A 27,799-nucleotide genomic window follows, 5' to 3' on the forward strand; every position below is an offset into this window, starting at 1 on the left:
ACAGAATAGGACAGCTTTTATTCCAGAAATACAGAAAGGACAGCCTTGAACTTTGCTTGCAAAGCTGCTTCTCCTGATATTTTCAGTTGATTTTATTGCTTAATTGTTTTTTAACCTCCTACAAAACACAGACGGCCAGACATTCTGTGTAAGGGTTTAGAGGAAACTAACTGGCCCACTGATGTTTTTATTTCTCATGATAGTTTTCCATGCAGAATCTGGTAGCTCAGGATCACATTGAGAGTTGGCTGGATGCTACGGCCTGTCCTGCTTGTATCTTCAACTTTCTAGAGTTTGGAAGTCATCAGTCCTACTTAGCAGCTCATTCTTTAAAACCAGGCTTTTCTCTTTTTTCCATGTCCTTTTTCTCCCAGAAAATATTATAAGACCTCAATTCTCATTATGGGCTAATTATTCTGTTCTATTTGCCTGAACCATAATTCAGTGGAAGCTTTTCCAACCCCAGGAAATCAGGAGAGAAATTATATAATTGAGAATAATAGCCTGAAAGCCGTGAATGTTTAGGATCTTGTGCTGAGTCTGATACATACAAGCTTGATGGTCTTTACAAGCAACTCACTGAAAAAAATGTTTTTTCTTTACATTTAAAATGGGATAATCATAAAGGCTACATATTGAATGGCAGTAATAAACCATCCCCTGTAGAAAAATAGGACCTATAGTTACTATCTAAACACTGTCCAATTAAGAGGGTTGTGATTTTATTCAGGTGGTTCTCAATTAGAGAATTCTAGTATATTCACATTTAGTAAAATAGAAATATATTTATAAGGATTATTTCCATTACTAATATATACATTTAACTAACTGCTGACTAAATATTTTCAGAAGAATTGTGATGGACCTGACTGAAGAGAAACTATAGTCATTTGGACTTAAGTACTTTTAATTATAAGTATACTGAAACTTTCAGGAAAAAAATTCCAAAAACAAGAAAATATTCCTGTGAAACATACAGTCTCAACACCACCAATCTGCTTAGCAAAACCTTTCTTTATCGATGATATCCAAGCAGGATAAACAAAAATTCTGAAACTTTAGTGTTCTTAAGTAACAATAGATAATTAGATATCTAGAGCAGCTTTTATAATTAAATGAAGCTTAAGAGTTTTGCTGTAACACTGAAGGCAATATTGACCTTTACAAATATCTAGTCCCTTTCTTGAAGTTGGCAGTTTAAAACAGTGAGAAAATATATAGAAATTGTTTACTAGCCATTTTGGAATCAGAAAAAATAAACACTCAAAAAATTATTCTTTGTATTTCAGGCCCTCCGGGGAAACGAGGTAAGAGGGGCCGAAGAGGAGAATCTGGTAAGTCTCTCTCTCAGCTGCTCCGTGTCAGTCATGTTCTGGTTAGGTTCCTGTATCTGTCCTTCCTAATAAATGATAATATTGTCTTGTTGGAGGTTGTGTATGTGTTTAGATCTTCTCTGCTAGACCTATATTGTTTTTTATCTTCTATTTCCATCAAACCGTAAGAAGGAGAAGTTTGCAAAATATCATTAATTGGTTTGGTAACATTGGCATCCAATTTGGGCTTATTTACTGTGTCAAATTAAGTCCGTCCTTTCTGTGTACGGCAGAGGGTTTCTTAGCTGCACACAGTATGGCGACATCACTGATGTTTACATCACTGTAGGTGGTCAGTAAATGTAGGTTTCTGTGAAAACATCTGCCTTGGGACACTGGGGCACAAGTCTTGGAAAGCTTTATTATTGTTTTGTCCAACTGGCACAATTTTGTCATGCTTTTACTCTCATTCTTTTCAAAATTTGGGAATTTTTATCCTACTGGTATAACCATAGAATTTTAGTGATGACAGGAGCTAAGTAATCAATCCAGCATTTTCATTTTGTAGTTGAGGAAATGAAGGCCCAGAGCAGTCAGGTGATTTGGCCAAGGCCATGCAATTTTTTATGAGCAGAACTTGAGACAGAACCAGTTATCCTCACTCCCACTGCAGTAAATTTTTGCTTTTAGGCCAAGTCCCTATATGCAAAATAAAACAGAAAAGTCAAATAAAAATTTTTTTAAACCAAGATAATTTGAATAAGTGAGTTCACTTGACTGTTTTACCTCCTTTGTAAAGTCTGATTCCAAAAATGTTAATGACCACATTGATTCTTCCTTGCAAGATAAGATAATCTAAGATTTGACTCTAGTGTGCTCTAAAATTTTTTTTTCCGGTATTTTCTATAAATATTTATCAATATTAAAAACAATCAATTGTTTTGTTTTGTTTGTAAACAATCTAAGTGTTGAAATGGTAGAAACACTATCAAGAAGAGCAGACAGCAGGTTAATGATATTTTTGGTTTCATTTCCTCTTCCATTTTGAAAAAGATGTCAAAGTAAAAAGGTTTTATGAAAATTCATTAATTTGGACAGTGTAGCTACTTAATTCCTTTAAGAGTATTCTCAGAAGCTATCTTTAAGCCTTACTGAATCTAAATAATTGGAAACTTGCTTAGGTTTCCCTTCACAAAGTGCAAAGACTTATAATAAAGGATGCTTTATAAATGTGTTTTGAGGAAAAGAAAGGATAAAACACTAGCAAAGTCAGATAATCACTGAAATAATCCTTGTGCCAAAAGAAAGATGATTAAGAGGAAAAAGTGAAAATTTCACACTTACGCAAAGTTTTATAGAAAATATAAAAGTCAATTCCCAACTTCCTAGTAACTTAGAACTGGTGTTTTAATTGAGCATATGGTGTGTGAAATATTGAAATTTTCTTAGACTTTGTCTGTCTTTTAATGAGAACACATGGTTTTAAAGAAACCTGTATAAATATTAAGACTTAGTCTTCTATGTATTGATAGTACTGTGGAATGAAAAACATCCTTAGAGCAAATAATAGGTACATTTCTGGTTTGGCTATTTTACCAAACTCAGGAAGTTATATATCAATTCTCTATAACTGGTCTATCATAAATAAGCAAATATCCTCCAGATTCATATTTTAAACTTTTATAAATTAGATAGCCTTTACTTAAAATATGTGGACCTCTCAGTAATCCATGGACAGGCTTCAGGGATTTTGAAAACTCCTCAAAATTTTATGTAAAATTTTGTGTGCAGGTGTAAATGCATTTTTCTGAGATGGTCTCGCGGGGTCCATGACCTAAAAAAAGGTTAAGAATACTGAATTCTAAATAACTTCCATGTCCCTTGTATTGTGCTGATAATTATGATGATGCTTTAATATTTTATTTAATCTAAATATTTTGCATATTTACTAATTCAAATCTCCCTTTTTCTTATCTCTCCACTTCTGCACCCCCCTTGTAGGTCCTCCTGTAAGTATATTCACTGCATTTTGGCTCTTCTGCATTAATCAAGATCACGTATGTTAAAACTCTGAAACATCAAAATATAGTCTATACGTCAATTAGAAAAATGTTACTGGCCTTTTAAGAGCACTTAAGTTTGGAAAATTATTTCTTAAGACATACTTTTGTGATCATGTGCTATTAAATTTTATTTTTGATACAATCACATCAATTACTCTCTTGAGACTTTAAAAATAATTTATGAAGCTCCTGATTTTAAATGCTTTTCCTGGAATTCTGAGGTTTCTTTTGCAAGCAAATCTCCGTGCTATTTCACACTTCTTTTTTCATCTGTTTAAACCTGTATCTGAAATATTTGCATTTGCCAGTCCACCAAATGTAGATGGCAACATGATCATGGAAATAATACCCCCTGTGGGCTTGGTCCAGCACTCCCTTCTTAGACAACACTCCCTTTGAAATCTGTTGGAGTTCTGCCTGCATAAAGAGTATGAGATGGAGCCCATGGAGAATTTCACTTTCTTTTTTCTTTCCTTGAGTAGGTCATAGCTGCAGCATTCCAGTCTGCTTTGCACTCACAGGAACAGATTATCTTGTCAGCTTTGAGCTAGATGTGTTTTTGAGTAATATCCTAGATATCTGTTGTCTGACCCTAGTGTTTATACTATGCACTGTGCATTTACGGTAGCAGTGATCATTGGCCTTGAGATATTTTCTCATCCCAGATAGCCAGTTTGCTCCAGGGTTCACAGACTCCACATTGGCCACTTATCTAACAAGCAGCATGATCTGGGGAGAGGGGCTTAGCATATACTCGTTTACTTTATTCAGAGGAAGCATTGACTTTCAAATATCTTTTGCAGTCTTCCTGCCACGTTCAAGGATGGAACATAAATCATATTAGAAATGACTTTGCTTCTGTAACTGACTTTCAGCTCTTGCTTAATGCTAGGCAGATGGCATGCCCCAGGTCTAAGAGCCTTTACTCTTTGGCTTCATATTTAAGCCTCTGTCTTTAAAACTAGAAACAAACCACTACTACGCAGAGGAAACTCCAGAGGTTACAGCCAGAGTAGTGTTCAAGGCATCTTCATGTGGAATATGTATTACCCATGCCAAGAGGTAGTTAAATCCCATTTCTGCCTTATGGTGACACTCAGGATTCTAGTATTTCCTCTCTGGTTTCTTGAAAATTCAAGCAGCCTTGCTTTCTTGGGGACATCTATTAGTCCAAATTCTCTACTTAAAATATATCAACAGTTCTTTCTTATTCTAAATAAAGAAATAGAGAACTAGTATCATTAACCCCCTAGTGCGATGGTACTTAGAAGAGTTCATGGAAAAAACAGAATTAAAAGATAATATGAATCTTTCCATGAACCTTTTTTCAACTTTTTATTTTTAAAATTTATTTATTAATTTTTTTTTTTACATTCTAAGATGTTGTGGAGGGGAAGGGACGAGGAGGGTGGGGACACATAGGTAGGGGTGGGGGGGATGGGGCTGGTCCGTGATTGTCCCTTTGCTAGCCTGATTGAGGAGTGCTGGGGAGCATGGCTGAGGCCTGTGGGGTGTGCACTCCAGCTATGGAGCCCAGAGCGTTTCTGGTAGCGGGATGGTCATCGCCAGGCTGGATGCAGCCACTGGGCGGGCTTCCAGCGGTGGGTCGGTTGTCGCTGATCTGGATGCAGACATCAAAGGGGCATGGATGAGGCCCTCAGCACCCCTCACCCCACTGTAGGAGCCCGGGGACCTTCTGCAGAGGCTCGTTTGTTGATGGGCAGGATGTGGATGTCAGGGGTGTGTGGTTGAGGCCCTTGGACCACCCCCATCCCAGCTCAGGAGCCTAGGGGCTTCCACCAGTGGCTCAATTGTTGCTGGGTTAGATGCGGACATTGGGGGTGTGTGGCTGAGGCCCTTGGGCCCCCCTAAACCTGGCTTATGATGCTGGGGGGGCCTCTGGCTCTTCTAGGTTTTATAGGGGTTCTTTGGGTGGTGTTAGACCTTTACTGGTTAATATCAAAACTTTAGTCTGTGGTTTTTTTGTGTTTTCTTTCAATTCTGTGTTAGATTATTAGCTACCCCTACCACTTAAACTCTGCACTGGAAGTAATTTGTTGTCCTTTGCTTATTTCTAAAATGGGGGGAGTTTCCTGTGGGAACCAGCACTTGAGCCCTGTAGTTGAGCTAAATGGCTGCTTTGCTGCTGATTCTCTGGGGAAGGCTTTTTTGTATAGCTCAGGTTTTAATTGTTGACCTGGTAAGCTCTTTCAGGTCTTATGAGGTCTGATACACCTGGGTTGTGTGGAAATTCTGGTCTGGGCCTGAGTCTTTTCAGCAAACTGCACCCTCTGAACTTCTATATTCCTGACCAGTCTCCGTTGAGTGGTCCTGTGCTGATTGGAGGGCTGATCAGCTGTCCATGCTGTGCCCCAGTGTTCCCCTGGTGGCCCATCTCCCCCACTACCCACACTTCAAACACTTCCCATGGGGTGGGCCATGCTGGTCCTTTGCAATGACTCACCAGCCTCTGAGTGGCTCATTTTTTCAGTTGTCTGTTGCCATTCGCTCCTATGTGGGTCTATAGGAACCCTGTCAGTGGTCTCACTAGCCTGGGGACCACCAAGGCCCTACTCTCCCTGCAGTCTCCAAGCAACTTCAAACAAAGGGCACAGCAGTGGCTTTTGCCAGCTCTTGCTCTGTGTGCTCACCAGGGCCAGCCTCAAAGTGGTTGGGGTTCAAAATGGTTGGAGCAGTCCTTTTCTTCTCTCATCGTGGCTTCTCCTACCTTCATGAACTCCGTAGGTCTCTCCTCCTCATCTCCTAATTTCTAGCAGCCCCAGCTTGGCTGTTGTTGCTTTTTAATAGTTGTGAATTGGTTGATTTGTGGGAGAGAGTGATGCTGGGGACCCTCTATTCCACCATCTTGATTCTCCGCCTGTAGGTTCCCCATGAACTTCTTGAAGTATCCTCATATATGGCAGACAATATTCTAAGCACTTTGCACATATAATTTCATTTTGTGCTCACAATAACCCTCTGATGTCACCATTCCCATTGTTCAGTGAGGAAATTGAGGCTCACAGAGGTTGATTACCAAAGGTTGCACAGCTACAGTGTTTGCAAAGTTGAAATTCAATTAGACATGTCTGATTTTAAACTCTTTCAGCTTACCACTTCATTCCTATCCCTTATGAATTATAGGTGTGTTATAACATGGATCATTGTTACACAGGTTTGGCAGGCCAGGGGTCAAATCATATTCCTTGATATAAATAATTACATGTAATTATTTACATGAACAAAAAATGTAAAATGGCTAATCTATAAAACAAACACTTATGCTATCCCACCTTGACCACATTTCTAAAAGTTTAAAGTAAAAGTTTAATGCATTTAGCAAACTGCATTAAATCCAAAAAATAAGGCGTAATCATGAGGTTTTATGCTGGTTATTTTAGTCTGTTTTGTGTTGCTATAACAGAAATACCTGAGACTGGGTAATTTATAAAGAACAGAAGTTTATTTGGCTTATGATTTGGGACAGCTGCATCTGGCACAGGCCTCAGGCTGCTTCTACTCACTGTGGAAAGCAGCAGGCAGCCGGTGGGTACAAGCAGATCACATGGTGAGAGGAAGCAAGAGAGCCAGAGAGTGTGGAGGTGCCAGGGTCTTTTAAACAACCAGCTCTCTCGGGAACTAATAGAGTGAGATCTCACTCATTAATCCCACCACCTAGGGAGACCATTAATCTATTCATGTGGGATCTGCCCCCATGACTCAGTTTCCAACACTGCCACATTGGGAATCAGATTTCCACATGAGTTCTGGGAGGACAATACATCCAAACTCCATCACTGGCTAAAAGATTAAGTTTAAATTGCTCAGCACATTTGATAAGATGAAAAACCACTGATTGTGAAAAAGAGAAAAAAATATTGATTATGCTATCTTCACTAGCATGGAGTCTTACTGTAGTACTTATGACCCAATATCATGGGAGCTCTTATGGGTAAAATACCCTACAATGAAATCCTCTTGAGCCTCTCATTTCTAAACTTCCAAATGTGGCATCTAAGAAAAATCTGCCTTCCATCAAATTTCACATTTAAGTAGGTGGCCTTATAAAACATCTCCATTATATTTCTTGCATCTGAATAAATATTAATAAACAGTGGCATTATTATGATTAGATAGATTTATCAGCAATGTATTTATTTAGAGGCAATATCCAATTATTGACAATTTTTATATCAAGTGATCGTACTCTTCCTATTTTTAGCTTCATTTTAATTTTATGTGTGGTTTTTTCCTTTCACTTTTCTGTGAATTGAAATCTGACAGTATTTGTAATTTTGTTTTTAGAGAAATTTTACTTTTCTAATATTGTGTCTTTTAAAAAGATTATTTAACTATCTCCACAAATAAAAAATTGGATAAAGTATCAAGGTATATGTTGACATTTGAATTGCAATTGCCCTTGCCTACATCCTGTACTTTAAATGTAAAGCACAAAGGTAGTCTGAGAAATTAGTCTTGCTTCTGATGAGCAATCCTTGGCACAGAACCTATGTCAAGTAAATCCCTTGAATTTCCTCTGGCCTTGAGAGTCTGTGGTGTTGTGGCTTGATGTGTACAGAAAGATTACGAAGCATGAACTGGTATCTATTTTCTTGCCATTCACTTTCATTTAGTTGTGAAATGTGCCCCAATAGTACAAAAGACAGCATTAGAATGCTCATGGAAACAAACAAATAAAAAATTAATTGGCCCTGGGGGGGATAATAGCAGTCTCTCATTGTCACTGAGGGTCACCTTTTTTTCATTGCCATCCTGAAGTAATACTCTCAAGCAAAATTTTTCTAAAAAAAAGAAATACCAAAAAGAGAATCATACTTAATAAAAAAATTAATTTAGCAACCTTACATTTATATCTTCATTCGAATATTTTGAGATACTTGAATATACCCTGGTAGAATTATGTGTGTGTGTACAATTATGTGTTTCTTTTGTCACTTTCTGTGTTCTTGCATATTGAGATCATTTCTAATTTAAAACATAAGGGACAACTTGAATTATTGCTCTAAAGGACTCTGTACAGGCACTTTGAGTGTCTAGCTCAGATATCACAAATGTATTCGCTAGAATGATTTGCCCAACCATTTTGTTACCTATCCAATGGTACCTTCTAATTTGGATATCTTAAAAATACATTTGTATTCCAATAAGAAGCAAGGACTTTGATCAAAATTTACAAGATGATTTCAGGATTTTCAAATGTAGCAAATTTTGCACCTAGTTTTGTTCTTTTTTAGTTAATAGGGGATTCAGTCTCTCTGTCTTTTTGTCCCAAAAGGAGGTGTCATTCTAATATTCACAGGTCACAGAATTAAGCTAGTTGTATAATTGTAGCCAAAAAAAGAGTTAGGAGACCTGTTTTAACTTGCTGTTACATTTGTATCAGTCTATCAAGCCCTATAATTATGCTTGAGTGACAGAGATATGATGTTATTGTTGTTAGTTAGAACCCTCTGAGGTGTGAAATACGACACCTTTGTGCAGCCTGTTCTGTTCCATCCACCTTCAATAATTGTCAACTTGATTTGAACCCTAGAACCTTGTTGACAGATGAATGAAGCAGACTTAGCCAAGTTAAGTTTACAGTGCTGTTCCTGCCAATGTGGTAGATGAATTAGGAAAAGAAGTCTCTGTAGGACTTTTAGATGAAAAAGTCTGATATCTTTATTTCATATTGAAAAAACAATATGATTTTTAAGTCAAAACCAAATCTTTTCCAGATATATTAATAACTGCAATTTATAGCAACTACCTACCATATGCCACTTTACAGACCAATTCTCATACCATCCCGGTGACCTGGAGATTTACTATACCCATTTTACAGAGGAAGTAACAGAGTTGGGCCAGTCAAGTAATTTACCTGAGAATCCATGTCTAGCAGGAGGGAGAACTGGAGTTCAAACCCAGATCTCTCTCTCTCTTCAAAGCCCATTTCTTCCCCCATATTTCTACAAGATGTTTTTCAGGCAAGTAGTGTTCAAATGTTTCTACCGTCTTTGTAAGTAGCTCTTTGTTGTATATTATTTTGTCCTCTATCATGTGTGGCTCATATTGAGCTCTTCTTAGTTATTTGTAGATCTTACATCTTTTATGTGGTCTTTTATACTGCTAGCTACTCAGAACAATTTATAAGTCAGCTAATTATCTAACTAAAGCAAATAGTGTGGAGATAGGAAATTTGCCTCTTGAGTCAAGAAAAGTGGATATAAAATTTTAATGGAGTTTTCCAGCGTGTGTTCCTTTAATTATTTCTTTGTTATATTCCTGTTTAATTATTAAAATATTTTTATTTTTATTTGGTTTCAAAGAGTGTGCTTTTGAGTGTGTAGTAACTGATATTTTTTCTATAATGGGTGTTTTTGTTGACAAAGAGATCAAATCATTTATCCTGTAGGAGGCAGTATCAGTGCAAAATATCAGAATAGCTAGATAAATTCAATCACCATAACAGTCACTATAACAAGCCAAAGAAACAAGAACCTGGAGAATTAATTTGTGTTCAAAGGCTGTTTGGGGACAGAGTTATAACAGAATGACCATAGGCTGTCACAGATAGGTAGCTCATTTTGGGCCCCTGCTCCGAGGTTTGTCTCCTAGAACACAAGGTAGAAAAAGGGAATCTGATCATGACTCTTATGTAGATCGATTACCCAGTGTCTATTCATGTCTTCTGTTTTGAGTGGTTCAGGTTGCTATGTTTGTAGAGGGAGCTTTGTTCAGTGGAAATTTGTTTTAATGCTTCCTCTGCTATCACTTATGTAGATTATAGTGCCGCGGGAGCAGAACTTTGGAATTCTGGTAGCGGCAACGATAATGGGTAAAGATCCTGCAAAGCAAAAATAAATAAGGGTGTTAAAAAGTTAAAAAAAAAAAAAAAAAAAAAAGGAGGAGGAAAAAGAGACATACACAAATATTGACAATATTTTTCTTTGCAACATTATTTTTTTCTTGTGATCTATTTCTGGATACCATCTGTTTTAGAATAACTTTAGCTGTCTTAACAAACAAACCTTAAGGTGTCAGTGGCTTACCACAATAGAAATTTATTTCTTATATGTGGTGAGGGGCAATGCTTTTTGCAAGGAATCAGGCTAATAGAGATTCTGCTGTGTTTAACATGTGTGTTCCGGGCCGGCCTGGTGGCGCACTGGAGAGTGCGCCGCTTGGGAGCGTGGCGGCGCTCCCACCGAGGGTTCGGATCCCATGTGGAGACCGGTTCCCACTTACTGGCTGAGCGTGGTGTGGGCGCGACACCGAGGGTTGCGATCCCGTTACCGGTCAGTAAAAAAAAGACAAAAAGGAAAAAAAAAAAAACAAAAAAAAAAACATGTGTGTTCCAAGGCTATTCCGGGTATGGACATACAGCCATGGATAGGTAAGGAAAGAAAGTAAAGGATCAGATAGGAGGATTTTTTTTTTCTTTTTGCCAGTACTGGAAATACAGGATTTGGGGGGTTATATCACTTCTGACCACATTCCTTTGGCAAGAGTCAAGTCACATGTTCACACCTAACTGCAAGGGAGGTAGAGAAATGTAGCTGCGGGCTCAGAAGCAAAGGTAAACAAACTTGGAGAACAGCTAGTCTCTGCTGCCTTATCTGGAAATAATTCCTTCAGAAACAGAAAGAACCAGAATTCCTCAGAAAGATGTACATAGGTATGTCACTTGGGTAATAATGTGACATAAATCTTAATATAGCATTTTGGAGAACATTCCTTAAAACTATTATCACTAGAAAAAGGAAGAAAAAGTTAAAAAAAATTTTTTTTTAATTTTAAAAAGAGCAGCATAGGGCCGGCCTGGTGGCGCACTGGAGAGTGCGCTGCTTGGGAGCGCAGCGGCGCTCCCGCCGAGGGTTCGGATCCCATGTGGAGACCGGTTCCCGCTCACTGGCTGAGCGCGGTGCGGGCGCAACACCGAGGGTTGCGATCCCGTTGCCGGTCCCCGGTACGGGCGCGACACCAAGGGTTGCGATCCCGTTACTGGTCAGTAAAAAAGACAAAAAGGAAAAAAAAAAAAGAGCAGCATGATAATTGAGAGGTGGTTTGTGAGAGGACATGGTTTGTATTAATGCCAGGCCATAGGACCCAGGCCTGCCACATTACTTCATAACCTCATTGGTAATGAAGGCTTTTTGTCTTTAAGCCCTTCCAAAGTCTGGAGCATCATAGACACTGTTATGGCCTTCACTCTCTTCTTGATGTTTTTCTTCCACTGAATGAATTCGTTAGCTTATGTCTATTGCAGTATTGAGTCCAGAGTAACCTCCTCAACGTGGAGCAATTCTGGTTGTCCATCTGTTTCATATTCCCAACTAATTTTTAGTAATGCTTCTGTTAAAAATAGACCTTTAGAGTCACTTTCATGAGGTCCAAAGAATGAGCAGCATGCCATTCTTATGGTGAGAAACGGTTGATTAAAACAAAAAAGTGAGAGGTTAGACATGAATCCTCTCTCTCCCAAGGATATTTGATAGGTGAAATAAGAGGGAGTTGAAAGAGTGTTTCTTTTTAAATTAAAAAAATAAACAGCAAAATGGTCAGAATTTCTAAGAAGAAAACTGAAACAGAATTTCTCAAGTTTCACATCTTTGCTGATGGTTGATGACTGGACACCTGCAAACATCCCATCTTCTAACAAATAGGGTGTAATAGAGTTTGGACATGTTGTCCCCACCAAAACTGATGTAGAAATCTGATCCCCAGTGTGGCAGTGTTGGGAGCTGTTTGGCATGGGGGTGGATCCCTCATGAATGGATTAATGGTCTCCCTGGGGGAGGGGTAGTGAGTGAGTTCTCGCTCTATTAGTTTCCCTAGAGCTGGTTGTTTAATAGACCCTGGAACCTCTCCTCTCTCTATTGCTTCTCCTCACCGTGTGATCTTATTGTACCTGCTGGCGGCCTGCCGCTTTCTGCCATGAGTAGAAGCAGCCTGAGGCCCACACCAGAGGCAGCTGTCTCAAATAAACCTCTGTTCTTTATAAATTATCTAGTCTCAAGTATTCTGTTATAGCAACACAAAATGGACTAATACAGGGTGTCATGTCACTCCTTCCTGTTTTACTCTCTTGTGACCAAACACTTAGTCCTGTTGCTGAATTCTTAGGACTGTCTGCCTTTGCAGACCTGGAAATATCTTCTGGGACAAATTAGGGAAGTACCTGTATGACACCTGTGGATTTGTGAAGTGATAACTGCCATATTCAAGAAAACCACTCAAAGTGTGGTTACAGAGCAGCTTGAATGTTAATATTTTGAGCAAGGTCAAATGAGTGATTTGAGTGATTATTGTTTCCTCTTGAATAGCTGAGCATTTGGTAATTTTCAGCATCATGTGATCTGAGAGAAGGGCTCAATGTCCCCTTTCTTCCAAACTGGCTACTTAAAATGTGCATTCCTCGTAGGCAAAGAGTGGCTTCTGCTTAAGTTTTGATTACGTGGACACTGTGAAGCTGGCCTACATTTGGACTAAGTCGGCTAAGTACCCTGTTTGATCTCAGCTGGGTTATGGACTATGTTACCTAAATGTTCTTATCTTTTCAAATCATTATTAAAGATATTTTAATGTATTTTTTATTTTTACAAATCCTTGTACTTTCTTAAGATTTGCTTAGGGTTAAATAAAATCAATTTTTTGCTTCCTTTTTTACTTGCTAATATCTTCAGCCTCAAAGACAGACAGACAGACAGACACACACACACACCCCTCTAGCTTTCATTTCTGCATAATTTTTTATTAGAAAGTTTTCTGTATGGTCAAGAAAATGAATAAAGGATGGAATATAGGATTTAGAGGCAGAAGAGACTTTAAAGGATTGTTAACATTTAGTTTATACAGTTATTTAAAAGATAGTGTCCATTCATTCACTGGTTCATTTATCAAACTTATATTGTGTGCCTAAAATTTGCCATGCCCTCTGGTATATAATAGAGATAAAATGGCAAATAAGACATGACCTCTATCTTCAATAACCTTAGAACCAAGAGGGAAACAAAACAAAACAAAAACATAGCAATATTACCAGAGAACAAGTATGCTCAGGATATGTCAAGGTGCAATGTGAGAACTGTAGAGGGGTAAATAACCCAGATTTAGGTGTGGAGGGGATTAGGGATGCCTCTGGATTTGAGATGAGTCAAGGGCTTGTTGAGGTGAAAAATCAGACTAGTGTATGTCTTCAAAGAGGTTAGCATTTTCAAAGCCTGTGGAGCACAATAAAGAATGGCATTTTGGGAAGCTGTGTATTAAAAAGGCTGAAATGTGAAGTTCAAGGAGGAGATGAGGAAGTAAATAGCGAGAGCAGAGAGTGGAGTAGGACGAGGCGGTGGAGGACCTTGCATCCCACGCTAAGTCGTTACCGAAAAAGTCTGCAGTCTTGGAAGGACTTATGGGTCAGGGTGGCATGGTCAGAAGAACATTTTAGGAAGACCACTCTTGATAAGGGACAAGGAGGAGAGGCAAAGAGAGAGGTAATTAGGGTGTTATTGCAGTCATTCAAGTGAGAAATAAAATGGCCTGGAAGAATAGTATTGGGAGATATAGAGAATGGGGAAGATTCCAGTGACATTAATGAGGTAGAAATGGCAGAAATGTGTGACTAGATGTAGGAGTGAAGAGGAGGGAGAAGTGGGGCTGACAGGCTCGCTCTGGGGATCATAGCGCAAGCCACTGAGATGGAGAATAAGGAAGGAAGGGCAGACTTGGGCAGGGGATGACAAAAGCTGAGAAAGAAGAATTATGGGATTTACAGAATGGACTTGAGGAGGGGCCCAGAGGAAGAAGTGAAGGATGATTCTCTACTGGGGGCAGAGTAGGTACTGCAGGAGCAGCAACTCAAGAAAAGGAGCCTTTTACGGGGAAAAAGATTTCAGTTTCAAATATTTTGAATTTATTAGTAAGATATCCAAGTGGAGATATTTACCAACTTTGGGAGATACCAAACTCTTCTCATTGTGGACAAAAAAAGATCATTAATTGGGGCATTATTCCCTTCCTGCTGGCACGATTGGAGTGCAGATGCTCCTGCGAATGGCAAATTAGATAAAGACTAAAAAGAATCCAGTGGGTTTACCGATGAAAACAGCCTTAGTGATTGTATCGGTCAGGGTTCTCCAGAGAAACAGAACTAATAGGATATTTATATGTAGAGAGAGAGAGATTTATTTTATGGAACTGTGGGGGCTGGTAAGTCTGAAAGCTGTAGGGCAGGCCAGCAGGCTGGAAACTCAGGCAGGACTTCTACGTTGAATCTTGAGGTAGAATTTCTTCTTAGGGAAAACTCAGTTTTTGCTTTTAACGCCTTCAACTGATTGGATAAAGCTGATGCACATTATTGAGGGTAATCTGCTTACTTAAAGTGAACTAATTGTAAATGTTTTTTTTTTTTTCCGTGTCCGGCAACGGATCGCAACCCTCAGTGTCGCCCCCGCACCGGACTGGGACCGGCAACGGGATCGCAACCCTCGGCGTTGCCCCCGCGCCTCGCTCAGCCAGTGAGCGGGAACCGGTCTGTATGTGGGATCCGAACCCTCGGCGGGAGCGCCGCCGCGCTTCCCAAGCGGCGCACTAGCGCAGTGCGCTACCGGGCCGGCCCCAACTAATTGTAAATGTTAATTACATCTACAACATATCTTCACAGCAACATCTAGACTAGTATTTGACCCAGCAACTGGGTACCTTAGCCTAGGCAAGTTGACATAAAATTAATCATCACAGTGAGGTTTTCTGCATTGCTTTCTTCTCTCCTCCCTGTAAATCCTTCCTCCTCCTTCTTTGTCCCTTTCTTTGATTCAGCTTTTGAATTCCATGTACAATAACCTTATAATTGAGGCTGTGATGTGTAAATATGCATGTCTGACTTGATGAGCATTCGTGGCTAATAATGATAATGCAATACATTTCACTGGAAGTTTGACATCAAAGCCTCTTCCATATAGAACATTTAATGCTACAACCCTATGAAATAGGCAAGGTTGATAGTATTGCTGTCTTTTACTTCAGAGCCAGTAGTGGGGGCTCAGAGAAGGGGAGTGACAGACTCATGGCACATGGCTCTTAAGTGGCGTGTGGGCAGCACTAAGCTCTGGAATGATTGTTTTTGATCCTTCTGTGGCAAATGAATACAGACCTGTGCACTTTTTAGAGAAAGGTTTTCAAGAGGGTCTCTCCTACTTGACACATCTGAGGTTAAAACATTCCTGAAAAGCTGGCATTTGGAACCTATATAAATGAAAGAGCAGTTGGTGACGACCTTTCTGCTGCCCAGAGCCCACATGGGGATGGGGGAAAGGACAGCAGTGAAGCAGCAGGGGCTGGCTGGGGACTGGGGTGGGTGTGAGTCGGGAGGTCCAAGGCAGGTCGTGCTGCACACCCAACAAGAGAGACAGGGGCTGGCTCTTCCTAGTCACGGCCCCACCGTGCTCCCCCTTCCTCCTGGCTGTGGAACTGCCACCCCTCCCAGTCTTTGGTGGAAGAAGAGGAGAGTGGAAATAGAAAAACTAAAGCATCTGCACAAAGTGGCTGATTCACCACTTCTATTAATAAACAAATGAAATCCATATTTGTGTAGCAAACCCACAGAAAAAGGAGGACAGGGTTTGGCAGGCATAGTAGAAACCCAATCTGGAAACTACAAATTTAAAAACAATTATTTTAAATTTCATATCACAAACTTCCTTTTGGAGGCTTCCGTTAGCTACATCTATGTTAGAGTATTCTTCTGGGGGAGTAAATATAAGCACTCTGGAGCTTTGTGCTGCCCAGAGCCCATGGATTTTATGGGACACATGAAAGCATTCCTTCGTCCTGTACTGCAGACACGGTCTTTTATTCTGATATATAATTTCATTCAACAGTAGTAGACACACATACTTCGTCTCTTGGTTTGCAGTTTGGGGAACAATTTCAACTTGCTCTCTTCCAGAGCGCATTATTAACAACCAATTGGCATCCAGTTTCAGGCTTTTTCACAGGTGAGAGTGAAAATTGAAAGAGTGGATTAGAGAGTTCTCTGCAGGCACCCCAGATAATTTATTGCTCTTCGGTGGTAATAGCTGATGTATATATCTTTCACCATATGTAGTCTTCCATTTAGACTTGTAATCAATGGTAAAGAGTAAGAACTGGTTTTTAAAAACCATCCCTTGGAGTGGAACTAATCAGCTTGTGGTTTCCTTTCAGGTAGTCTGACCATTATCCAATATGCCCTGTATATCCGTGGATAGGAAATGACCTAAACTCCCACTTCCAGTTGTGTGGATTATTTATCCTGGCGCCCCCTCCAAATCCATCCAACCCTCTATTTTGCATATTAAAGTTAAGCCTCTAATCACTGCATCTTCATGTCTGGAAAGTTGATCTGGAGTTGCCGTTACGTACAAACCTTACTTTGTACATTATATGGCATGAGTTGAAAAGAAACTATTTTAGAATTCTTGTATTGTTTGAAAGTCATGTAAAAGATTAGGATTTATTCCTTTGCCTGACTAGATCCCCTGGGTTTTATTTGTTAAGAATGTTATTTTCCCATAGGTATTAGCTCCCCTGTTTAGAAGAAAAAAATTCTTTTTTTTTAATGTTTGGTTTGGTGATGTTAATAGAGTTTAGAAGGAGAGAACGTGAAGAGCATAAGCAAACTGATGGCAATTTCAGATCACTGGAACATTTTGAACAAAATGAAAAATTGCTTGACCTTGTATCAAATGTTGTGATTTATAATAAACTTACCACAGAAATTGTGTATTTCCTATAACATGAAGTTTTTCTATGCAGATTTTAATCAAAGCCACAAGGGAAATGAATTGGATTGGGAAACTTCCTATTCATCATTGTGAAGAGGGGAAACTTTTATTTTGTCATGAAAAAGTATCCTTAAAGAGTAGGCAATTTCTTTCATCCCTATTAATTTCTAGAACTTATAATACTTTCTAGAAACTCCAATAACTAAAGCACTTGGATCATTTTCTCGGTTTCTGGTCTGTTAAAAATAAGTTAAACAGAAAGTTTTTATTCATGTAAATTATTACTGGAAATTGGTCTTTCTCTCTGTTGGAGTAGGAATTCAATCTATTGCCCTAATATTGCAGTGATTAACAAGATGTAGCCTACGTTAGTACTTTCAGTGACTTATAATCCCCTTATTATAATGTTAGTAAAGTAGGCTCGGTGGACAATAAGCAGTCCTTTTGGGAAGAGTTTGGTAACAATAAAGGGGACGGTTTACATTAGAATGTTTCTTGTTTGGGGACTGGAAGTCAGCATCATTTCTGGTGTGAAATGTTTCCATGCTCTGTCCTGCTTTTGTTGGCTGACAGTAGCTATGGCAGGTGGCACACTATTAAAATCAATATAATAAATCCCTTAGAAAAGGACACCTCTTCTGTTCTTTTGTTCTCACCTTGTCCTGCCGTGTGCTGGTAAGGCTTTTAGATAAATTATGATACCAAGAATGGCGCCTAAATGGTATCCTGAGTTACAGACCTTCAAATGTCTTATTTTTAAACTTTGACCAAAACTAGCTAAATGTTGTTTGGCTTTATCCATCAAGGGCATGATATGAAGTCCAGTGATATGAACATGTGTACTTATATAAAACGTTGGCTCCTTGTCGAAACATCCAAATATATATATATATATATTTTTTTTTTTTTCTTTTCTTTTTTCTTTTAAAGCTGACTGGTAAGGGGATCTTAACCCTTGACTTGGTGTTGTCAGCACCATGCTCTCCCAAGTGAGCGAACCGGCCATCCCTATATAGGGATCTGAACACCACACTCTCCCAAGTGAGCCACAGGCCGGCCCTCAAATATATATTTGAAAGGATATTAAGAGCCCCGTAGAGGAGTATTACATTTTTCATATTTGGCATTTATAGACTTTAATTTTTTTTTAACAGATTTAGAAGTGATGCATCTATAGTAATTGACAAGGATATTGACTCTTCAGTCAGAATATCTTGTAGCTCAAACTTTTCTACTAAGTAGAAAAAAACAAAAAGCAAAAAAACAAAACAAAACAAAACAAAACCCACTTTAGAAGGACCTTTTCCTGAGATTTTAACTTTAAACCATAGAAAGTTTCAGAATGTACAAAATACTAAATTTTAGTTGATAGGAACCTTAGTGATTGAGTCCAAACTCTCTCTTCATTTTTTAAGTTAAAAAACTGAAAGTGGAGCCCAAATAGAGGCTTGAAGAGGGACATTTTCCACTGTCACAGAATCACTCTGCAGTGATGAAAATGGACACAGTGAATAATAGTATACAGTACATTGCATCTAAATTAATTCATTCCTAAGGGAATATCTTTAAATGCTTCTTATATTAAAAAGTTCAATTCATCAAAGTCATCCTGCCACATCTGTTATAAAGATTTATTTCCTGCTGAACTATAGTCAACAAATTTTGCAGAAATGACATTTTTCACCATTTATTGTGTTATCATCATGGCACAAACCACATCAAACATATTTCTTAAGTGGCACTCAGGATGAGTTAGAATGTGCTTTCTGTTCCTGCATATAGAGGTTTCAGTTTCTTAAGGGAAATGGTAACTTCTAGGTAAAGATATTTTTCAAGTTTCAACCAGCCATAAACTATTATAATTCTATTTTTTAGATATTTATGTGGTTGAGACATAGAATAGCACTGTGAAGGAAATTTATTCCTAGTCTTTAAGTAATATTATCCTGTAATTACTTGAGCTAAACCTCAGGACTTTGTTAATTTTTAATTGCCTATGTTTTACCTTAATTTAAATGACAGTAGTGTTGAGAGAAAGTTCAGCAATCTATTTACTATTGAATCAAATAATCAAATTAAAATATTTGAATAATTTGGTGTTTATTAACTTTGATTTTATTGTTCTTTTTGGATTTAAATATTTAGACAAGGTTAATGTTTGTGCAAGTATAGGAAACAATTATGTAATGACATAAGATTGAATGATATATATGTTTGGTGTGAAAGATATTGCTGTAAAAATAGTTGGTTTTTTCCTACAAAGTTTAAAGGAAAACTTGATTCTACAGCATTATTAAATGGGTTTAATACTTATTATTCTTTACCTACTATGTGCTCTTCATGAAAGGGAGAAGTTAAAAAGAAGAATTTAGAAACTTGGAAATTTTCTACACTAGGAAATAGGTAGTTTAGAATTCCATTTTCTAGGATTACAAGGCAAAGAGGTTCCAAATTTATTGTTTCCTTTAAAAATCTGAAAATCTAAATCATGGTTTGGTTAAATTGCTTGACCTCTCTCTTCTGATTGGGACTGCCTGCCATCATGACTGTACAAACGAGGGAACCCAGATTCCATTGTAGTGTAGACTGTTCATGTGGGAATATACACAGGAGCTAAAGGAGCCTGGAACTGTACTACACCTGCCCTCTGACATCCATGAAAAATCCCCCCTCTGCTTAATGGCAGAACCAGGTCCCTTGACTGCCTTTGTGAATAAGGATAGCGCTACATAACTCTCATGTCCCGGTTTATGCTTCATACACATACACACTCTGTGTGTGTGTGTGCATGTGTTGTGTGTGAACTGAACTGAAACTTTTCCCTGAACTCTCCTTTCAATGAGAAAAAAGAAAAAAAAGGCTGAGGTTTGCAGTTTGTCAAAAACTTTGAAAAGATTGTTTTAGCAGACTTTATTTCTGAAGGTTTTTACTGCCTTTCCACCCCTTAAGAAGGACCTGGTGGGATAGCCTAATTTACTTCATGCACATCAATTATTAATACAAATGTCTACCTTGGCCTACTTCCTTTCATTTGTACAATTTCAGGGATGGCCAGTCAGCCATGCTCCAGGCAGGACACAGGCCCATTCATGCATGGGGCAAGTGCTTTATTCTCTTCCCCGTAGACTCCAGGCATGCTGTGGCTACAGCCCATGGAACACTTTCTTTTATCCCTCAGCTGTTATTTAGAATCATTCAGAAAGAACCTGCCGAGCCTCATCAATAGAGGCAATTAAGCCATCCGCTCTAAAAACGCTAAGCTATATTCCCTGTCTCAATTGAGAACATTTATATTATGGAAGAAAAGAAATGTATTCAGGACACTCTTAATGATAACATTACAGTATCTGAATTAGTCCCAGCATCACTAATTGTATAACATTATCTGTTAAGGTGCTTTATTTTTCAATTCAATCAGTTTTATTGCAGTGAGAAGAGAGAACTTGAACTAGTTTAACAATTTGAGCCTCTGACAAAAGGTTTTCCAATTGCTTGGGAAGAAAAAGCCTAATAAAGTATGGGAATCTGAAAACGTATTAACCTCTCTGTGTCGCTTGTGACTGTGAATTCTCCTGTTGAAGGATCCATGCCTTATTTTTTCTTATTTCTCTGGCATTACTGTCTGGCATTTAGTAGGTGCTTAATAAATGTTGATTAAATAAAAATTCATATAAGGATGACTTTTTAAAAAATCATATATTTATAGTATGCTTTCCAAGGAATGTATGAGATAACATAATAATTTACAAGTGTAGCCTTTGGAAACATGACAGACCTGAATGTATATCTCATTATTTACACTTACTAATTGTGAGATCTTGGGCAGGTCATTCAACATCTTCCTGTCTTAGTTTCTACAACCATAAAATGGGGCTGATAATGGTACCACTAATGTCCACAAAACCAACCACGTAGGACCTGGCACATTTTAACAGCACCATACGCATTAGCTCTTTAAGAGGCATGCAGTTTAATAGGTGAGATAAGATACCAATACCTGCAACATAAGGCAGGATGTAATGTCATAAAGGAATTAAGGCAACGATCTGTGGAGTTCAGAAGAAATAAAAAGCTCTCATTAGCTGCAGGAAAGCAGGCAAAGCTTTGTGAAAGAGGTGACGGCTCTACACCATGGATGGGATTTTGACAAGTGGGATGATGGGGGGCACACCAGGCTGTGAGGAAAGTAGGAGCAAGGGTATGCTGGAGTCAGGAGCCTGCAGCAATTGGAGGGAGGTCACAGGGCTAGCGGCCCCTCCAGAGGCAGCAGCCAAGTGCTTTGACTTCCAGGTCTAACTGTGCCTTGATTTGGTCAAACTGAGATGTCATTACCTTCGAGGGAGTAAAAGTGAAGTTTTACAATTTGGTCAGTCCATGCTCAACTGCGCAAGTGTGCTAAGCGCCATCGTTCTTCCTGTGGTGGTTCAGCAGCGCTCTGTGTGCACAGCTACTGTAAACCTGAAGGTTTTGTGACCTGATGGGTAAAGTTTGTTGGCCTTATTACAGAAAATGTAGGAATGGGTGATTCATGTAAATTCAGGATAACTCATCATGAACAATGTCTAAAGACCATATCTAAGAATTATAAGGAAATTTAGAATAGTTTAGGCAGGAAATTATAAATTTGCATAATTTCTCTATACTTCTAATGATTCGAGGTCTTATAGAATAAACATAGATAACATCTTTATTCATATATATTATTGAGACTATATTCCTACAATTAAGCATAGAGAAAGAGAAACATAAAGTAACAGAAATAAATTGAAAGCATGTTTTTAAAAACTTAAGGTTTGGAGGTTCCTCAAACAGCTGAAGATAGATCTACCATATGATCCAGGTATCCCACTACTGGGAATATACCCAAAGGAATGGAAAACATCAAGTCGAAGGTATACCTGTTTCCCAATGTTCATTGCAGCACTCTTCACAATAGCCAAGAGCTGGAATCAACCCAAATGTCCATCATCGGATGAGTGGATACGGAAAATGTGGTATATCTACACAATGGAATACTACTCAGCTATAAAAACAACACCCAATGTTGGAGCACCCAGATTTATAAAACAAACTCTATTAGAACTAAAAAAGGAAATAGACACTAATACTATAATAGCAGGGGACCTGAACACCCCACTGTCAATATTGGACAGATCAACCAGGCAAAGAATTAGCAGAGAAACACAAGATCTTAACAATACTTTAGACCAATTGGACATGGCAGATATCTACAGAACATTCAATCCAACAACCTCAGAATATTCATTCTTCTCATCAGCACATGGATCATTCTCCAGGATAGATCACATATTAGGACACAAATCAAGTCTCAACAAATTCAAAAAAATTGGAATTATCCCATGTATTTTCGAGGAGGGAGGGAGGTGTCGGTGACGGGCCATAATGATCATATACAGTGTATATTGACAAAAGAAAAAAAAAAAAAAAAAAGAAAAAAAGCAGGCTTGCTTCCACTTGCTATAAAGTGGTAATTCTTAGTGTTCTATAATGCAACCCACTCATGATGTGCCCTGTACATCACTTCCCTGGGATTTGGGTAAGATGGGTAACTGACATAAATGAACAAGAAACTCTGGCTATTGCTTTTGCTGTGCATAATAAAGTCCTTTGTTTCTGAAAAAAAAAAAAAAAAAAAAAAAAAAAAAACTTAAACTATTACTAGTGAAAACTATGATAGATCCACACACCAAACAATCTACTTAATTGGTAAAAGTATTGATACAGTTGAATTTATTAAATATATGCTTGTGTGTTTATCACAAAAATAATATGGAAAGAATAAAAAATACATCTGAAAAAGAAATAGAAAATACTATCCCACAGGCCTTCCATACCCTCACTTTCCTCCTTAACGGGTTAGATGTCAAGGTCCATCATTATAACCATGCTCTTGTGCCCACCTCTCTCCTGTCTCCCTTCGTCCTCTCTCCCTCTGTACTGGCTTGGGAAAATCCCTCACCTAGTTAAATCCAGCTTGCCACGTACCCGGCACCGGCACCCAAATCCCTGAATGTACATGGAAAAAAACAACCCTGCTAACTGGTCTCGTTTTTAATTCACAAGCACTAATCTCAAGAGGGTCCATAGTGCTGCTCAACATTCTATTACATGTCCCTAATCCAGTCACTCTCTTACTTTCTTGGCTACTTCGAACCTTTTTCTTGCTCCTGAATCATCCAGCGTCTCCTTCCCACTTAACTTTGTTGATAACCTTATTTCCCTGAGAAAATAGAAGCAATCAGAATATAACTTTCACATATTCCACTGCCAAATATGCTAATGTACTTATATGTGTCCTATTTTCCTCCTGTTAAAAGGGATGGACTGTCCCTTTACATGCACAGTTGATCCCCTTCACTTTGCTCAAGGTCATTGCTATTGCAATAGCCTCCCTCCTGTACTATCAATTTTCTTCTTTTTGGTAATTCCATTAGCATAAAATTATGCTATAATATCTTCCATCTTAAAACAAAACTTCCTTGACCCCATATCTTTCCCTAGACACCCTCCCATTTCTTTGCAGTTCCCACTTCAGAAATCCTAGAAAGAGTTGTCCACACTCATCGAATATCGTTTTCCCACTCTCCAGTGAATCTAATAAGGCCCTCATCTCTGCTACTCTGCTGGAGACAGTCTCGTGAAGTGCACCGGTTACCTTCACCAGGGCAAATTGAGTGATCAGGGTTTAGTGCAAATTTGCTGGACCACATTTACCCTGGCTGATTGCTCCCTTCCTGAAACACTTTCCTTGCTTATCTCCTTGCTCGGTATCAGTGTTTCCATGCACTCTTCCTGCCTTCCTGCCACTCCTTCCCCGCTTCCCCTGCTGGTTCTTTTTCTTCTTCATGGTCTCTCAATGCTGGAATGACTGAGGACTCAGTCTTTGGATCTTTTTTCTTTCTTATTTATATTCTCTCACTGGGTGATCTCATGTCATCTCATGGCTCTAAATAGTATGTATATGTCAAAGGCTGCCAAATGTTTATCTCCAGCTTGAACTTCTCCCCTGAACTCTGGACTTGTGTGTCCAACTGTCTAATCAGCATCTTCACATGGGTATCTTATCGATATCTCAAACTTAACAGGTCCAAACTACATTCTGGAATTCCACCTCTACTCTTCAAAGCTGCTTCTCCTACAGACTTCCACACATCAGTAAAGGACATTTCAGTTCCTTTAATTGCTCTAGCCAACCTTGAGCCATTCCTGACTCTTTTTTCTCACACCCTACCTTCAATCTATGTACAAATCTGACCACTTTTAAGCCTCTTCCAGTGCTAGTATCCTGGCCCATTCCCTTATTTATCTTTCACTTAAGAAGTTACAAAAACCTCTGAACATCTCTCCATGAGTACGCCCTAGCCCTCCTACAGCCTTTTTTTTTCACAATGAACATGATCTTTTTCAAATATAATTCAGGTCATGTCACTTCTCTGTGCAAAACCATTTCCCCATGGCTTTCTATTTTATCCAGATTAAAAGTCAAGCTCTCATCATGACTTGCAAAGTCCTGTATGAGCTGTCCCTTCCATCTCTGTGACTTTACTCCTTCCCCTTTCCCATCACTCACTCGAGTCCAGAGACACTATCAGTTACTTGAACATACTAAGCACATTTCTGCCTTAGGGCATTTGCACTTGTTCCTTTTTCCTGTTTTCCTCTGTTCAGAGTCTTTCTGTGATTACCGTATGAAACAGCCCCCTCCCACTGAGTTGTTATCTAGCCTCCTTCTCCTCATACAGTGGGCCCTCCACATCTATGAGTTCCCTATCTGTGGATCCCACTAACCACAGGTGGAAAATATTAGGAAAAAAATAAAATGTCAATGCAACAAAAATGATACAGATGAAAAAACAATATAACCAATATCTACCTATCATTTACATTGTATTAAGTATTACTAGTAATCTAGAGATGATTTAAAGTATACGGGAGGATGTGCACAGGTTATGGGCAAAAACTACGTCATTTCACATCAGGAACTTGAGCATCCGAGAATTTTTGTTTCTGTGGGGGATGTTGGAACCAACGCCCCACAGATACCGAGGGACAACTGTATTTTTTTCTGCTTAGCTGTCATCACCATCTACCACATTATTTATAAACATTCTCTTAGAGTCTGCCTCCCCCACAAGAGCGATAGCCCAGAAATTGTTTTATTTACTGTATTTACTATATTTCTAGTACCTGAAAAATGCCTGGGGCACTGTAGGTACTTAAACATTATGTAAGTTAATAAATAGATAATCAACCTTATCCTTCCCACATCTGCCCCAATACCAGCAGACTTCTACATCAGAGTCCCTTGAGGTTTAAGGCATAGAATGTTTTCTGTTTTTTGCCTCTGTATGTCCAAGTTTATTGGTATCTCTCCTCACTTTCTTTTTTCTCATTTTAGACAAATGGTGTCCTTTTCCTTATCCTTATTCCCTTATTGACTCCACTTCCTTTTGTGTTTTCTACAACTGATTTTGCTTCAAGAGACATTTCTTTTTACAAACTGTTAGTTTGTAAACATTTTCAAGTACCTCAAAACATCTTACCACAAAAACAAAGCAGAAAAACAGAAACAAAAACAGCAAAAACAGTTTCCTCAACTCTATATCTCTTTTAGTTACTTATCCTATTTGTTTTCTTCACACTCAATTATTAAGAAGTGTCTACTTGGGTTGGCAAATTGTTGGTACACATGGTTTCCACTTTTTGTCTTCTGTGGACATCTCTGATTAATTCCAGCACTCTTTTCCAAAGTCTATAACCCAGTGTCAGAACATTCTTAACACATTATTCTAGGTGCCCATTAGTAACCAGAGTTGGCACTTTGTGTGACACCTGCTTGCCATCTTATGGAGCTTATTCCTATGTTAATTCCTCACCTGACTGCTCAGTTACAGTAAAGATCTCGACTTACTATTGGTCAAATGCAAAGGATTGTTTGCAGTCCTCATTTTAATAAACTTTTCTTTTTGAAATTCTCTCCATTCTTGATTTCTGTAACTCTAATTTTTGTTGTTTTGGCTTTTAACTCCTTTTCTCCTTAGTTTCCTTTTTGGAACGTTCTTCTTCTCCTGCCCCCAAAATGTTTATATTTCTCTAACCAGGGGTTCTTAACCTGGGTGAATGATTTCCTAGAGAATCCACGGATGAACTTAAGGGTTTTGAGTGTGTGTGTGTGTGTGTGTATAAAGTTTTAAGTGTTTCATGTGTAGATATTTCTAACTAAAGCAGCTATGGCTTTTATCCAATTCAAAAGAGGGTTTAGAATCACTGCTACTTTATTCCCCTGGTGGTCTCACCCAAGCTTATGGCTTCAGCCACCAGCATAATGCAAGTGAGACCACAAAAGGGTTTAAATCAGACAAACCCATGTTCATATTCCAGCTTTTCCTTTTAGAAGCTGTGTAACTAGGGGAACGTTACATAATCTCTCTGCAACGTGGTTTCTTCAACTACAAAATGGTGGAAATGGCCCCTCATTTGCAGGTTTATTGTAACAAAGAGAGTTGTCATTTTCAAGCTCTTGTTCTCTTGTAGTAATCAGTAGTGGTAGCTATTACAATGCATCCTCAAACATCTGGGTCTCTAAAACACAAAGCTGTTGGCTTGCAGAGTCTCTCCTCCCCAATTTTAAAATAGGTTTTCATTTTTAGGGTTCTGCCTCACTGGAGCAAAAAGCATGAGGTGACTCATGCATTATGAATTAACTGACTCTGGGTGTTAGAAATCTGCTAGCATGCATTTATTAATGCAAAACATCTAAGACAGCTGCAGAGAACACTGTCAAGTCCATCTTTTTGCACAATATTTAGAAAATTGGAATTGGGCACTTATATGAATTTAGTCAGACCGAGAGATGTTTATAAATTGGCTTTCAATATTTGTTTGGAGAATCAAAATAGCACATTTTAAAGAATGTTATTAAACATACCAGAAACCAAATTATTCAATACATACAGTGTAATAAAAATTGGCATAGAGGTAAAAATTGCCTTTGCATTCTTTAAAAGGGATGTGTTTTTAAAGCTATGTAGGCTGAGCAGGTGTCTCTCTTCACATGTATCTCATCTATTGTATCCTACTAAACATATATCTATAAAACTGATCATTTATTTACACCTTGGTAGCCAATTCTGATTTCATGTCAGTTGGTAAAAAGGCTTGGATAAGTATTATGTTCTAGAAGTTTGATGTACATTTATAGTCAAAACCATAAATTTTTGATATGACTCTATAAAGTAACACAGCTAAATTCCAATCCAAATATTTTGGATTGCAAAACAGCAAAGGTTCCAACAAACTCTGTGCCTAGCAGGGATCCCCAGTCCACATGGAGTCATGACCTTCTATCATTGGTATTTGACTAAATAACTTCGCTGCCCCTTTCTCTACTCCTGATCTACTCCTAAAAGTGAGGTGGGGCAAACACAAAGGTAAATTTAAAACCTCGTTTATAGACTTCTGGAGAGTGTATGTTAAGAATTTTGCAACATTCTTCTGAGTAATTAAAAACACTCTGAACTGGGAGAAAATTGGAAACTGGAATTCAAAATCACTGACCTAGATCTTTGGGTGAATGAATCTAATATGGAAAAAGTTTAAAAACAATTAATTAAGGTTCTGTTTAAAAGTTTTCCACACTGAA

The 27,799-nt window shown here is 38.5% G+C and overlaps 1 protein-coding gene across 1 annotated transcript in view; it reads left to right on the top strand.

Annotated features, from left to right (window-relative positions):
- The first annotated feature begins 1,298 nt into the window (after positions 1 to 1,298).
- Positions 1,299 to 27,799, top strand: part of COL25A1 (collagen, type XXV, alpha 1) — a 214,896-nt gene continuing 188,395 nt past the window's right edge. Inside the window, exons 1-2 of the mRNA XM_008576720.1 lie at positions 1,299 to 1,334; positions 3,315 to 3,322. The gene's annotated coding sequence lies outside the window, so the exon portion shown is untranslated. The remainder of the gene's footprint in view (positions 1,335 to 3,314; positions 3,323 to 27,799) is intronic.

Source organism: Galeopterus variegatus, unplaced genomic scaffold (genome assembly GCF_000696425.1).
Source record: "Galeopterus variegatus unplaced genomic scaffold, G_variegatus-3.0.2 Scaffold63, whole genome shotgun sequence".
NCBI classification, from domain to species: Eukaryota; Metazoa; Chordata; class Mammalia; order Dermoptera; family Cynocephalidae; genus Galeopterus; species Galeopterus variegatus.